This window comes from Ambystoma mexicanum, chromosome 5p (genome assembly GCF_040938575.1).
Source record: "Ambystoma mexicanum isolate Mex_15411 chromosome 5p, UKY_AmexF1_1, whole genome shotgun sequence".
NCBI classification, from domain to species: domain Eukaryota; kingdom Metazoa; phylum Chordata; class Amphibia; order Caudata; family Ambystomatidae; genus Ambystoma; species Ambystoma mexicanum.
The window spans coordinates 248,166,330-248,180,449 of record NC_090930.1 but is presented as its reverse complement, the minus strand read 5'-3'; positions in this window follow the sequence as shown (position 1 = coordinate 248,180,449).

The window sequence follows — 14,120 nt, the reverse complement described above, 5'->3', positions numbered from 1 at the left end:
TGACCTGGGGGAGGGAGGCAGATACACATATATTCAAATGCAGCATGCAATCTCCCGGGACGGGTGGGACACGTGCGATATACCAAATAGATCACCAATAGAAGCCAACCTCCTGGAGGGGGAATTCAGGGAAAAGGGGATCACACGACTATACCAGATGCGTAATAGCTTCACCTCCAAGCCTCTGACAAAGCTGAGGGATTCATGGGATGGGAACCTGGGTCCAATGGATGAAGAAGTTTGGGTGGAGGCTTTGGGGTCACAGAGGGAGGCGAGCATTACAGTACGACTACGGCTGATACAATATAAGGTGTTGCATAGAGTATACTATAGTAGAGACCGCCTGCGCCGGATGGGCCGGGCAGCTGACCCCATGTGTCTGAAATGTAGGACAGGAGTGTTCTCCTTTTATCACTTGGTTTGAGAAAGCCCAGTGGTAAACTCCTTCTGGGAAGGTGAGAGGCAGGTTGTCAGGGATGATGGGGGGAAATGATACCAGATTGCCCTAAGCTGATCCTGTTAAATATATGGGAAGAATCCGGCTTTAGCGCCAGGGACAAACCACTGCTCCGGATAGCCTTGGCATTGGGCAAAAAGATGTTATCGAAAGAATGGGGTACCTCTGTGCCTCTTAGCTTCCAACAATGGCTAGAGGGAATTGACTATTGCGTAAAACTGGAGAAAAGGGTATACAAGCACAAGGTGTGCCCCAAACGTTTCAGAAAATATGGGTTAGATGGTTGGAGATGGGATAGGCTATGATGTGCGGGGGACTGTACTGGGGGACAAACGAGATGGCGGGTGTAGGAGGGTATGAAGAGTTTCAGCTGGGGGAACAACTGCTGTGGGGGAAAGGATGAGGAGGGTGCAGGCTGCAGGGTACGAGAGGAGAGGGCGGGGAGCTTTATGCTTTTGAACATGGAATGATCGACCTGTGGTTTAAATGGTTTAAGTTACTGGATATTGTAAGGAACTCGTGGTGGCAATAGTAAAGACAGACACAAGTGATCACAGTTCAAGGGTGGTTATTAAACTGGATATGCCAGTTGGAAAAATGCCTAATCTAAACCTAAAGCTAAGATGGGAGCAAGCTACAACCATCAAATGAAAAATAAGGCAAAAATAAGGCAGTCCTAGTGACGTCTTGTCAAATAAAAGGGCCTATACTAAAAAACCTATTTCCAGTCCTTACAACTAAATACAAAAAGAGTGTGGGATAGGGTACATAAATGTTAAGTAAAGATGTGGTAGACAGGGGTCTCCTTCCCTTGACGTCTTGTCAAATAAAAGGTCCTATACTAAAAAACCTATTTCCAGTCCTTACAACTAAATACAAAAAGAGTGTGGGATAGGGTACATAAATGTTAAGTAAAGATGTGGTAGCCAGGGGTCTCCTTCCCCACATTTTGAGCACGGGACAAGGTGGGACTCCGGAGCACAGCACACGCTCGAGCTTTGACTGCATGAGATGACAGTTCCGTTCTCAGCTATCAGGCCTCAGCTTCGGTGGTTAAGTCTCTTTTCTGTCAAAAAGTCTCTTGTCTCCGAGGGCCTGATGTGTTCAAAAATAACAAACAAAAGTTCCTTTCCAATCATACTTAGGGTGATGCTTCTCCACTCCTGGGTCCCCCTCTGCCAGGTGCAGACCCCGTTAATTTTTTATGGCAATTCAGGTTGATGGTCCCTCATCCCTGGGTCCCCCTCTTCTGTGTGCAGACCGCTCTCGAATCTCAGCTTCCCTCTGTCAGGTTCACTATGTCTTTTGGCATACACAACTTGGTCTGCTACTTTCACATGTCAATGGGTTTTAGCTTTCCACCCCTGGATCCCCCTCTCTGGGCGCAGGCCCTGCTCAACAGTTTGCCTCCCTCCGTCGGGTTCACTACGGCTTTTCACAGAACATTTTCACTAGTTGCATTCACAAGTCTTAATGTCTTTTTAAACAATACACTGTGGACATCCCTCTGACGGGTTCACTCATGTCATCACAATGGGCTTCATTCCGAGTATGGCGGTAAGGGATAGCGGCCACCGCTAACGAGAGCGGTGGCGGTAATCCCTTACCGCCATACTCCGAGTTCCCTTTGCGCCATGGTGGTTTTAACACCTGCTTTTAGCAGGTGTTAAAAACCATGGCGCTAAGGGACCTTGATGTTAATTACGCCACCGTAATTTACGGTGGCGTAATTGACGCCTTCCCCACTCCCATTATGCCCTATGGGGCAAGAATGGGAATGGGGAAGGGTAAATGGGGATTGGGGAATTACCGCCCCGCCAACCTTGGAATGGGGCGGTAATTCCGCCATCCACCAAGGCGCTGCCGGTCCGGGTACGGCGTCAACCAAGGCGTTAATAGCGCCATTGTTTAGCGCCGTACTCGGAATGAGGCCCAATGTTCTTTAGGGCATCATGCTCCACCACTTCATGTCGGCATCCCTTCGTCGGGTTCACTCTTGCCAACCATATAATTCCTTCTCCTTTCTCACTAAGCAGGATTTGTCTCCCTTAGATTTGCAATGATTTGTCAGTCAAAGACTTTCGACTGTACAGAGGATTTTGCAAGACCCATGTATGACCACTTTGACCTCTCTTTGCAGCTCTCCTACAGCCTTCTGGTATCAGTAGTTTCAACAAAACGTGGGATTAACCAGATAGCTCTCTCGTCGTGCTGTCTGCCTTGCTCATCTTGTGCTCGTGTGCTCCACCTTGTATCCCTGTGGGGAAGGGAACGAGCCATCAGGTGTGTGTGGTTCTGGTCAATTGCCTGACTTTGCCTGACCATTGGGCTGGCACATGACAGATAAATGGCTTTAGTGTTAGTCTGTTGTCTTTCGTGTCAGGAGAAAGTGTTTGTGTCGTATATGGAGGGGTAGCTTTTCTGGGTATAGCATGATGGGCAAAAGGTCTTAGAAGAAGGGGGATACCACATCTCACACATCGGTGACCCACTTCTACTCCCCGAGGACCCCCCATCCAGGTGATTCTCCCTCACTGGTCTTCCCCCAGGAACTAGAGCCAATAGCGATGCCTGTGTCTTGGCCACCTGGATGACAGATCCCCGGGGACTAGTTAGGGAGACACCTTCAGGTTTCTCACAATATGTTATTTGTGATGGAATAAATAAAATCATTTTTTTACAAAAAATGAATCTCCCTCCCAACAACGTAGTCTTCCACATTTGAACGGGATACCTTAAAGTTCTACACTCAGGAGGACCCCAAAGAAATACAAAGTTCTCCTGAAATGTAACCGACATCCAGAAATAGGGTGAACAGACATTCTTCCCCATTCAGATGAATGAAGGGAAAGATCTTCTGCTCGCCAGAGTTTGTCTAAACGATGGAAAAAGCTTCATAAGAGAAGCATTGTTTCAGTGACTCCAAAAATATAAAAATATTAAACAATTTTCTCTTTTAATTTCACCAATAAATGGTAAAATGGCTTGGAAAACCAAAATTCCAAACATACACTACCTAGCAGGTGAATGTTAAAATTTCAATTGGTGGTGGTCCGGAGCTCGGAGGTGAAAAGCATGCACTCTTCCCGAAGAAGAGCTTTAAAAATAACAGAGGCCATCCAGAATAGAACAGAGCCCACAGAACTCTAATGCAGCTGGCTCTGTTGCGAGAAACTAGAGATATTCAATCTAAGACTCCTTTGCCTGAGACCGTCGAGGCCCGTCAAGAGTCCTGGCAATCCCAGTGATCGAGGCGAGTGAAGTGCAAGCAACATTCCCCCCCGCATACCAACCAGCAACGTGGGTAGGTAACAGGCCCGTCCACCAGCAGAGAGGGTCGCTGGAGTGGTCCAACCTTTCAGGTAGAACGGGGGAGAGGTGATAGGTGGGGATCTTTGTCCCGCAGGGCCCATGTAGCACCAAAGTAGTGGTAGAGAAGGGAGTCCCTTGCGGGCAGTTAAGGAGCATGATCAGTGCCCAGAGACTCTCCAGGTAAGGGATCCCTGTTCATTTCGCCTTCCGAGATCCTTGGGGGATTATCCACTAGAGGGACGAGGTGGCAGAACTCAGTGATCCCCTAGGAGGTCCCTGCAAAGGAGGAAGACTTTCATTTTGTCTGGAGTTGGTGCCCACTGCCCCGGCGGCACGTGACCTGAAGGTGGAATACAGGGTTGAACTTCGGATGTCTCCAGCCCTGCTCCCCAGCTCCAGCCTCACACTGAGGGCAGAATAAAGGATGGGGCCAACAGAAGCTGGGCATTGGCAATACCCTCCGCAGCTTGGTGAGGACCGGCCACTGGCTATACTGCGAGCCCATTAAATATCTTGAAACAACAGAGCATACAACTCAGGATGTGCCCATCCAAATCTAAAGGTGGCAATGGCCCACCAACAATTAAGGCCCTGATACAGTCTGCAAAAGCACCCTCGATGGGCCTTTTTCATGAAACATCAACTATGGCACATCAAGACGATACATAGCCAGCCATGAAAAGTGATATAGCGTACTTATTGCAATCTCTACTGCATGATATGATGTCCTCCATGCAGGAAATAAAAGAACCCCTACATGACCTCAGTCACAACTCTCAAGTTGCAGAGTAAGCCTTACTGAACTTGGAACAGCCTTCTGCGAACACACGTGTAACCAGACCTGCCTTAAACAACGGGTCCTGGAGTTGGACACTCGATATCGTCAAATGGAGGATAAATAGGAAGACAGTTGGAACAGGGAATGGAGGAATAACATGAGGATCTGAGAGATCCCCAGCTGAGTCTCCAATTAAGATCCTGAGGACTATGTCATGGCCTTATTTCAGTTGATTATTGGGGGCCCCACCAAGATAGACCTGACACTGGACCGGACTCACTGGGTATTTATGAACTATTGACAATGGAAAGCCTTGGTCCCGGATGTATTGACATGGATGCATTTATGTATGTCGAAAGAACTCGCCTTGCGAAAGGCGAGATCGCAGAGAGATCTTTGCTTCAATGGATCACCCATTCAATTGTTTCAGGACTTAACCTCGACAACTATATTTTGATGTAGACAAATTAAGCCCTTGACTGGTTGGTTTCAGGAGAAGTCAATCCAGTATGGATGGGGACACCCCTTTAAGATCATCTTCTCTCTTGAGGGGACGCAACACTAATTCTCTTCATTGCGAGCTCTGGTGGAAATACTAAAAATCCGTAAGTCAGATGACCTTTCCAAGTCACATCCTGAATGATCCAGAGCAAGATCTAGGAAGGAGAAATGCTGGCATCTCCAGCGTCCCTCACTGGACAGACGAGAAAGGAGTGTAGATCCAATGAACCCTCCTGAATCTAGAAATATTTGTTGATTGAGCGATGTCTGATTTTAGATCGAACTCAGTGGGTCGAAGGTTGATGGTTAGATTTGGGCTAGGTCCCGTTCACAATTTTGTAACAGTTTGGTAGAGTTGATCTTCACCAATCTTTTTACATTATAGTTGCCCAGTGCAGTAGATCCATGCATTCCTAATTGGGTTATGTGATGAATCATGCAGAGTCCTCACAAAGACCCTACCTAAAGTCTACTCCCAGGTGGCCAGGGGAAGGCAGCCGCTTCCTGATCCTGACTCTGGGGTGGTATTAGCCGGGAGGATCACCTGGAAGGAGAAGGGCCCCGGGGAACAGGAGGTCTCTGTCGGGTGAGGCGCGGTATTTGTCTTCCTCAAAGAAGGAAATATCACTGATACCACAATATGGAATGGCTTGCTGTCAGAGGGAGATTTTATTTTCCAAAACTAACTCTCTTAATGTTGTTGAAAACGATCATAACCAGTCAGGTATTGGGAGTAAGAAACCCACTTTCAAAATCACTAACATGTATGGAGGTAAAAGCTCCTATGACCCCCATGGGAAAATTAAAGATAAATCTCTAAATATTAACACATTAGGTTCTGAAAACTCTAATTCCTTTGTAAAGCAAAACCCTTCATTAAATCCTTATAATACTCTGTTAGCAGGGTCAGACTGGGCCATCGGTCATTCGGTTTGTGGCCGGGCTGAAATTACTTGGAGGCCCTGGGGGCCGGTTTCTGAAACCACCACGACTGGGCCAGTTTGGGTTTACTATTTGCAACTTACTTTACTTTAAGTAACGTAAGTTACATTGCTTTGTTTTGCACCCTGCTCCACAGCAGCCAGCTAGCGGATGTCATCATCAAAGAAAGGTAACATATCAGTGTTACCTTTCTTTGATGAATGCATGCTTCATCAGAGTAGGCCCGGGGCGGGCCCTGCCAACCATGTGCAGAGTGCCCTGCAGCCCTGAACCAACTGCCAAGTCGGTGACACCATGGCGCCAGGCCAGTGGCCGAGGCACTCACTGTGCTTAAGCAAAGTGTTTCTATTTTACAATTCACACTGGAAGCGGCCGGGCTGGGTGGGGCAGGGGTTTGCCTTGCAAGTTGCAAATTGCTTCAGTTCCTCCAAGTGCATTAAGGTTCTGGGGGGTGGGGCTGGGTAACGTGTGAGCTGCTGAGTCTGGGTTACCTTAAGTGAAGGAGGAAAAAAGCATACTGACGTACCATCTCCTTCAAACATTTCCACTTTCAGTTGCACGACGGATTCTGCACGTCTGGATACAAGGGGGCAGGTAAGAAGTTTTCCTTACTTTCTGAAGTTTCAAACTTCCCATGAATATTTTAAGGGCTGGCTTTAGTCTGCACAGCTTCATGCTGGGGGCTTTTTTTGTGGGATATAAGTGTTTCACTCTATGTCAATCAAGTGGACCTTATGGCGATAAGAGAGTAAAATATAACCAGAGGGGCTGCAGGCAATGGAAATACAATGGTAGGTAGAGCAACCTTTCACAATCTGCCCATCCAGTATTTTAGACTGGAGAGAGAAATAGAATCGGAGGGGATACGGGTAAAGTAGATGTAATGCCAATGTGTTTCTACTCAGCCCATTCAAGGTGTGGCACATTTTATCTGTAGGACCAGCATGTGCTGGTTAGAGTGGATCTCCACTGTATTGTTTGTGTATCACTGTTGATTTGTGGTTTATGTGGTGCAGCATGCAGGCGGAACTGTTTTTGCATGGACATTTCTGGCAAATCCTACCTTGCAAGTGAGAAGACATTTTTCTTCTTGTAAATGTAGCTAATTGATGTTCGCAGAGTCTTAGTCTTGCATATCTCAGATTTATTCCCCATCTCGTCGCTTTTACATTTTCAAGCATGGTCCGTCCAGGGAAAAGAAAGTGCTGGTGGTTGGCTAATTAAGTGTCTGCACACACATGTGGCCCAACTTTTGAGTGGGGGGGGGCAGCAATTGACAAATAAAAGCCCTTATACTTTACCATTCGCCCCAACCCTTCATTTAGGCATGACAGTGCTGTGGAGCAATTATCACACTGCAGATATGATCATTTGGGAGATGGGAGCATTCTTAAACACGCATTGTTAATGCCAACAGTTTGGGCTTTTGTGTTTGGTATAGGAAAGGCCCTGTCATAGTGGTATTAACGGGCCGTTGATGGTAGCAGCAAAATGGGCATATAATAGCAGTGCCTGTCAAATGCCTAATACTTATAAATAAGCCAAAACTGTTGGCTTTCCCAATGCCTGTTTTTAACAGGACTTCAGTGAAGGGCACACATAGGGACTGAAGGCAGACCTGTCTAAGACATTTATTATTACAGGTTTACAGTTCCAATTAAGTCATTAAGTCTTGAAGGCTGCTCTGAGAAATCACTGCAAAATTTGATGGTAATGCTTGATTTTAAGCAAGCTCAAAGAATTCCCATGAAGAGGTGTTTTGGACGGGGGGGCAGGAACTGGGTGGATATGGCCATAGGGATTAGCATGGCCATGGGCAGTCAATGGGTGGGCAAATAACCAAACAACACCTACAAGCTTTGTGTCCCTCCTCATTTACCATTCGCCCTACCTGTACTCTAATGCAATAGTTTGGGCTTAAAGCGGCACCTAATAGCCAAAACAAAAACAAAAGACAGTGAGCAATGTATTAAGCCATTGTCTGCTAAATGGGGGGTAGATAGATTTGGGCAGGGCAGTTTATTGGGGCTCTAATACTTGCCTGAAGGCACATGGGTATTAACACTTTAAAGGCAGAGCCATTCATGGCGTTCGGCCTCTATGTCAGTTCTTGTGTGGAATCAGAAAAAATACAATATTATGGCTGTTACACCAAGCAAAGGAAAATACACCGACACGGGCTTGTAAAGATTCCCAGAATCTTTATTACAAAACTGAACAGTATTCAACAAAGTACACAAATAGCTATTTGGCCGTCAATACATCACAGAGACCACCAGCAGGGTTCAATGTGAGCAGTGAACAGAATTTCCTAGCTGGACATCGACGTATTTATACAATTTGTAAAAATGATGTCCAGCCTCTTACAAGTTAATAATACATTGGGCTAAGGTCGCGCCAGGTTCACTTTCCTAATTTACATATCTCTGCATGCGGTTTACTTTTGAATACATTTACTAACACACTCCTTTATTCTTTAATTTAATGCTACACTCTTTGTAGAGTTTCACATATCGTATCGTTTTAATACAGATCAAACAAATGTTTCACATATCGTATTTGATAGCTTTACTGCTCTTGTATACTTGTAGTTTAACATTGCTGATTCAAGTAATCCCCTACTCCCGAGGTCAACAAAGGACAAGGTCTACATGACCCTAACATGTAGCCTGAAGGCAGGTTGGACATTAACTCTCCTACAGAGGTTGAAGAGGTTAAGGCAAGAACAAGAGCACACAAGACGGCCATTTTAGATTACAGGGTGACTTTGTACAAAACCCCCAAAATGGCGGTTCTTAACCTAAAATGGAGGCTTGATTCAAGATGGCGGCTTACATCAATTTCTAAGGTCAACACCTTGCCGTAGAGAGTTATTCGCGTACAATTTTAAGCAACTTGGCGTAGGTCAATATACGTACAATCATTACAATGGGAGGCATAATTAATATTCCAGTTTGACAAACCCTCCTTTTGGCCTATGCCAAGTGCTAACACTACTTCTGATCTCCTTGCAAGTGACTCCATACGTCATCGTCCATACACCCTGAATCATTGTCTGACATATCTATTGCCATTAGGTCTGACACCAGAGTTTCTTTTAACACATACTCTTTGGAAACCTTCTCTGGGGCGTATATTTATGCCCTAGTACACTTGTTGCTTGCGCGCAACATCCCCCTAATACTGAGCATATACCAGGGAGACACTGTATACAACAGCAAAGAAACAGAAAACTTCCCAAGATAATCAGCAGAGCCGAGAACAACTTCCATACCCATGACCGTAGGAGGTCCCAAAACCATGTACTAAGTTCCCAGTTTCCCTCAGGAACATGTACTTCTGAACTAAGAACATGTAGATTTTGGATAGCCCTAAAGATCGTCGGAGAGGAGTCTGGTGCGTAAACGCAGCAAGCGGACCCCACTAATTTACATACTCCTCCACGCTCAGGCAGAATGACATCTAATGCCATCCGGTTCTGAAGAGCCACTAATCTTATCGCTCTCTGCTGCAACGTCATATTATAGAGTATGTCAGTGGTCCGGTTGATGGTTCTCTCCAATACTCTCGCTAGTCCCCTGATATCTTATGAATTCGTAATTTGCCCAAAAAATGGCACAAAGGATTTCATAATATCTCCTAGAGTTTGCGCTGGAGTATCCCCTTTCACACCGCGGCGTGAACGAGTCTTCGAAATTTCTACAGTACTGGCAATAAATACCCCAGGTAATAGAATCCCTAAATAACAGGTTCCTTGCCAATCCCTGGGCAGCCATGGAAATGCCACATTACTGCAAACAAGACAGGTTCGCCTAAGTACAGAGGTCTGTTTTCACAAGTCAAATTTGCAACGTTGGCGCACTTTCTAAAATTACCCATTGACCGTGTTCCATTCTTCTGTATGCAGAAGGATACTGAATCGGGGCTATGATTAACAGAATAAGATGGAGGCGTGGCATCCTTATTGCCTATAGGAGCCATTTTGAAAGAGATTAAAGACTGAAAGGGACGAGACAATCTATCAGAGGGCCTAACAGAAGCAACGTTTGGCTTACTTCTATTTGCAAAAAGCGAGCATCCCAGGGGCATCAAAACATTCTTTTCAAAACTATTTAAATTTGTAGCATCAAAGTTCCCTGAGATGCTATCATTCCAACGGCCAAAAAATAGTGCTCTAAGAGAAGCATAACAAGCAGTTGTCAAAGGTAACGGATAAATATACCAACCTAGCTCCTTATCCCCATGTTGCGGTAGATGTGAGCAGATCCAGCAATTGGTCTTATTAAAAATTGCATGAGTGGCATTCATTATTAACAAAAGAGTGTTATTCTGATAGTTCAGTCTATGCAAAGAATCTCTAGGCGATAAAGTATGCAATTGCACGGAAGGAGTGGGAATAACAGATGCATTTTCGATAGGTAAAAAGTCCTCTAACGGATATGCTTCCTCCAGATACCATAACCCAAACCCAACAGTTACTAAAAATCCAGTAATTATCACAAAAAGGCAACAATACACTTTGGGCGACCCCTTATATGCTTGATCATTGTCTCTGCTAGTCAAATGTTTATCTAAAAGTTCGGTACGAGCGTTAGCGGGTGCAGGCATTGTCGTCTTCAACTGAAAAAACACCAATTGTTTGTTTGCTGGCGACTCCAGTCGCGCGTCTTCTTAATGTCTTTCCCACAACCCTTAGCCAACAGAATCTTCCCGTACAGTCGGGCCAAAAGGTAAGCCCTCAAATGATTTTTCTCAATCGCACAGTCAGGCCATACTGTACGGTTACTTCCTTGGGCACAAATTATATTTTGCAGTTTCTGGTGAGGACAAGGTGTCGTCACTTCCTCCTGGAAGTGGTGAAATGGGATCAGAAAAGGAGTGATCCGGAAGTTCCACTGTTGGGGAGTACGGAGACAAGATGGCCGTTTTGTCCAGCCCTGCGGATTCTGAAGCGGTCTCCGATTCTCCCTTGTTGGTTGTTGCTGTTTCAGGTACACTAGTTACAACAGTGGGAAGGGATTCTGTGTCTTCTGTATCGTATGGCACAGGCTGTGGGATCCATTTGGTGTGCGTCGCATGAATCCAGTTCTTACTACCCGCTACCCGTACAGCATTCTGGGTGACTAGTAGGACTTGGTAGGGACCCCTCCACCGAGGTGCAAGGCAAGACGACCTCTCAAAAACCTTCGTGAGGATCCAGTCCCCCGGTCGTAGACTGTGACTAGGACCCTCGTAGCGCACAGGTAATGCCTCTCGCACATGGTGATAAATTGAAAACAGATTTTTAGTCAACTGGTTACAGTAATCTGAAAGAAGCACATTTTCTATGTCCCGCAATGAGCGACTTTTTGGCATACCCCAAATATTAGCAGGTCTCCCCATTACCACCTCAAAGGGAGAGAGCCCAGTCTTAGTTTGAGGGGTTGTTCTCATCGACAGTAACACGATCGGTAAGGCGTCCGGCCATTTTAGCTTAGTGCCAGCACACGTCTTAGCGAGTTTGTTCTTTATAATGCCGTTGTGCCTTTCCACTAATCCGGCACTTTGGGCATGTCTGGCTGAATGGAACCGCTTGTCAATCTACAATCCTTTGCAAATTTGTAGGATTACAGTGGCAATAAAGTGTGGCCCATTATCTGACCAGATGACTCTCGGCAGCCCGAACCTAGGAAAAAACTCTTTCAACAGAGTTTTTGCCGTGGTTATGGCCGTTGCATCTCTAACTGGGAAGGCCTGGACCCATTAACTAAAGGCACAAATGACAACCAACACATATTTCAGATTTTTACAACGTTCCATTTCAATAAAATCAAAATGAATAACCTCAAACGGAACAGAAGGTGGAATGAAACTTCCTCTAGGAGTCGAGGTACCTTTTCCTACATTGTGCTGCAAGCAGACCATGCAGCTTTGGACAAAAAGCTCCGCAATTTTAAAAATCCTATCATTGGCCCATACACTGTGTAGCATTTTTGTCAATTTTCGCGCACAAACATGTGTCGGACCATGAGCCATAATAACCATCATTGTAATGTAGGCGTCAGGGAGTAACCATTTCCCTTCAATATTGTCTACCTAACACCCGTCATCCAATCTCCCTGCACCCTCAATCCATCTCTTAGTTTCCTCTATGGTAGCATCTGCTTGAATATCTTTTACAGCATCGATACCTTCACCCAAAGTGCAAACGTTTACAATTTCATTTACAGCATATATTTCTGAACTGAAATCAGTGGCAGTTTGTTTAGCTATCTGATCGGCGAAAGCATTCCCTTTTCCTACATCATCTGTAACCTTTTGATGTGCTGAACATTTTATGATAGCCAACTGAACAGGGAGTGCGAGTGCTGAAAGTAATCGCATTATTAAAGTGCCGTGCTGGATTTTAGTTCCGTGCGAGGTAAAGAAACCTCGTTCTTTCCAAAGTCTACCGAAATTGTGGGCTACCCCAAAAGCGTACTGACTATCAGTATATATATTCACTGTAAGCCCTTCAGAAAGTTCACAAGCTCGAGTTAACGCTATGATTTCTGCGGCCTGCGCAGAGTTATGCATAATTCTTTTAGTTTCCACAATTGTGCTTAGAGTGGTGACAGCATAAGCAGCCATGGATGCACTGTCTGGAAGTTTAAAACAAGAGCCATCACAAAATAGCTCTCCTTGTGGGCTATTCAAAGGCGTGTCTTTCAGATCAATTCTGCCTTTAGTCTCCTGTTCTGTTATATAAAGGCAATCGTGTGATGTATCGTCACCATCAACAGTATCTTGCGAAACAGGTAAAAGTTCAGCCGGATTTAATTCACAACACCTCTGAATTTGAATGTGGAGGGCAAACAAGATTAGTTCATATCTTGTCAATCGTGCATAAGTGAGGTGTTGCGTTTGAGTTCTCTTCAATAAAATAACTACAGAGTGAGATACCATTAGGGTTAACGCATGACCCAGGACCATTCCCTCACTCTGTTTTACAGACGCAGCAACAGCAGCAACAGCGCGCAAACATCTTGGCAAAGCGCATGCTACAGGATCAAGGGCGGAGGAATAGTAACCGCACGGCCTATTCTTCCCTCCATGCTCCTGCGTTAATACAGCCAAAGCACATCTATCACGATCATGCACAAACAATACAAAGGCCTTGTCATAATTCGGAGTTCCTAAAACCGGCGCTGAACACAGCGCGGATTTGAGCAAATCAAATGCTGTCTGGTGTTCCAAAGTCCATGGCAATGGCAAAGAAATGCCCTTCTTTGTCAAAGCCAGCATTGGTTTAATCGTTAACGAAAAGTTAGGGATCCACAATCTACAATAAGAAGCCATACCTATCAAGGCTCTAACTTCCTTCTGCGTATTTGGGACAGACATGCCAGAAATAGGCTTTATTCGTTTAGGTGTCAACCGTCTTCCCTCCTTTGACAGGAGGTAGCCTAAATAGGCGACCTCCTGACAACAATATTGGAATTTTTTAAGTGAAGCTTTGTGGCCATGTTTTGCTAGATGACAAAGCAACAACACAGTGCCTTCTTTACAGGCGCTCTCAGAATCAGCAGCCAAGAGGAGGTCATCTACATACTGTAGTAATATGCAAGTAGTAGGCAACTCGAGAGTATCGAGCTGCTCTTTCAATGCCCTACTATAAATACTTGGACTCTCAGTGTACCCTTGTGGTGCACGAGTGAATGTAAACGAGCGCCCACCTATGGTAAACGCAAACAAATACCTGCTATCCTTGTGTATGGGAATACTGAAAAACGCGTTTTTAAGATCAACAACGCTAAAATGAGTGGCAGAAGCCGGAATCATGGTTAGTATCGTTGTAACATCAGGTACAATAGGAAATTGAGGAGCCACAATTTTGTTAATAGCACGTAAATCAATTATAAAACTAAAGGGAATCGCATTATGACCTTTTTTGTATACTGGCAAAATGGGGCTGTTACATATGCTACCCGTAATCTCCTCAATTACTCCACAATGTACAAAATCAGAAACTATACATTTCAAAGCCTGTTCGCCTTCAACTGAGATCTTATATTACGGGAAGCGAGGCAATTTTACTCCATGTTTCAAAATAATGTTAACAGGTTCAATTTGAAGAATGCCCACATCATTATCATCAATTGCCCATAAGCA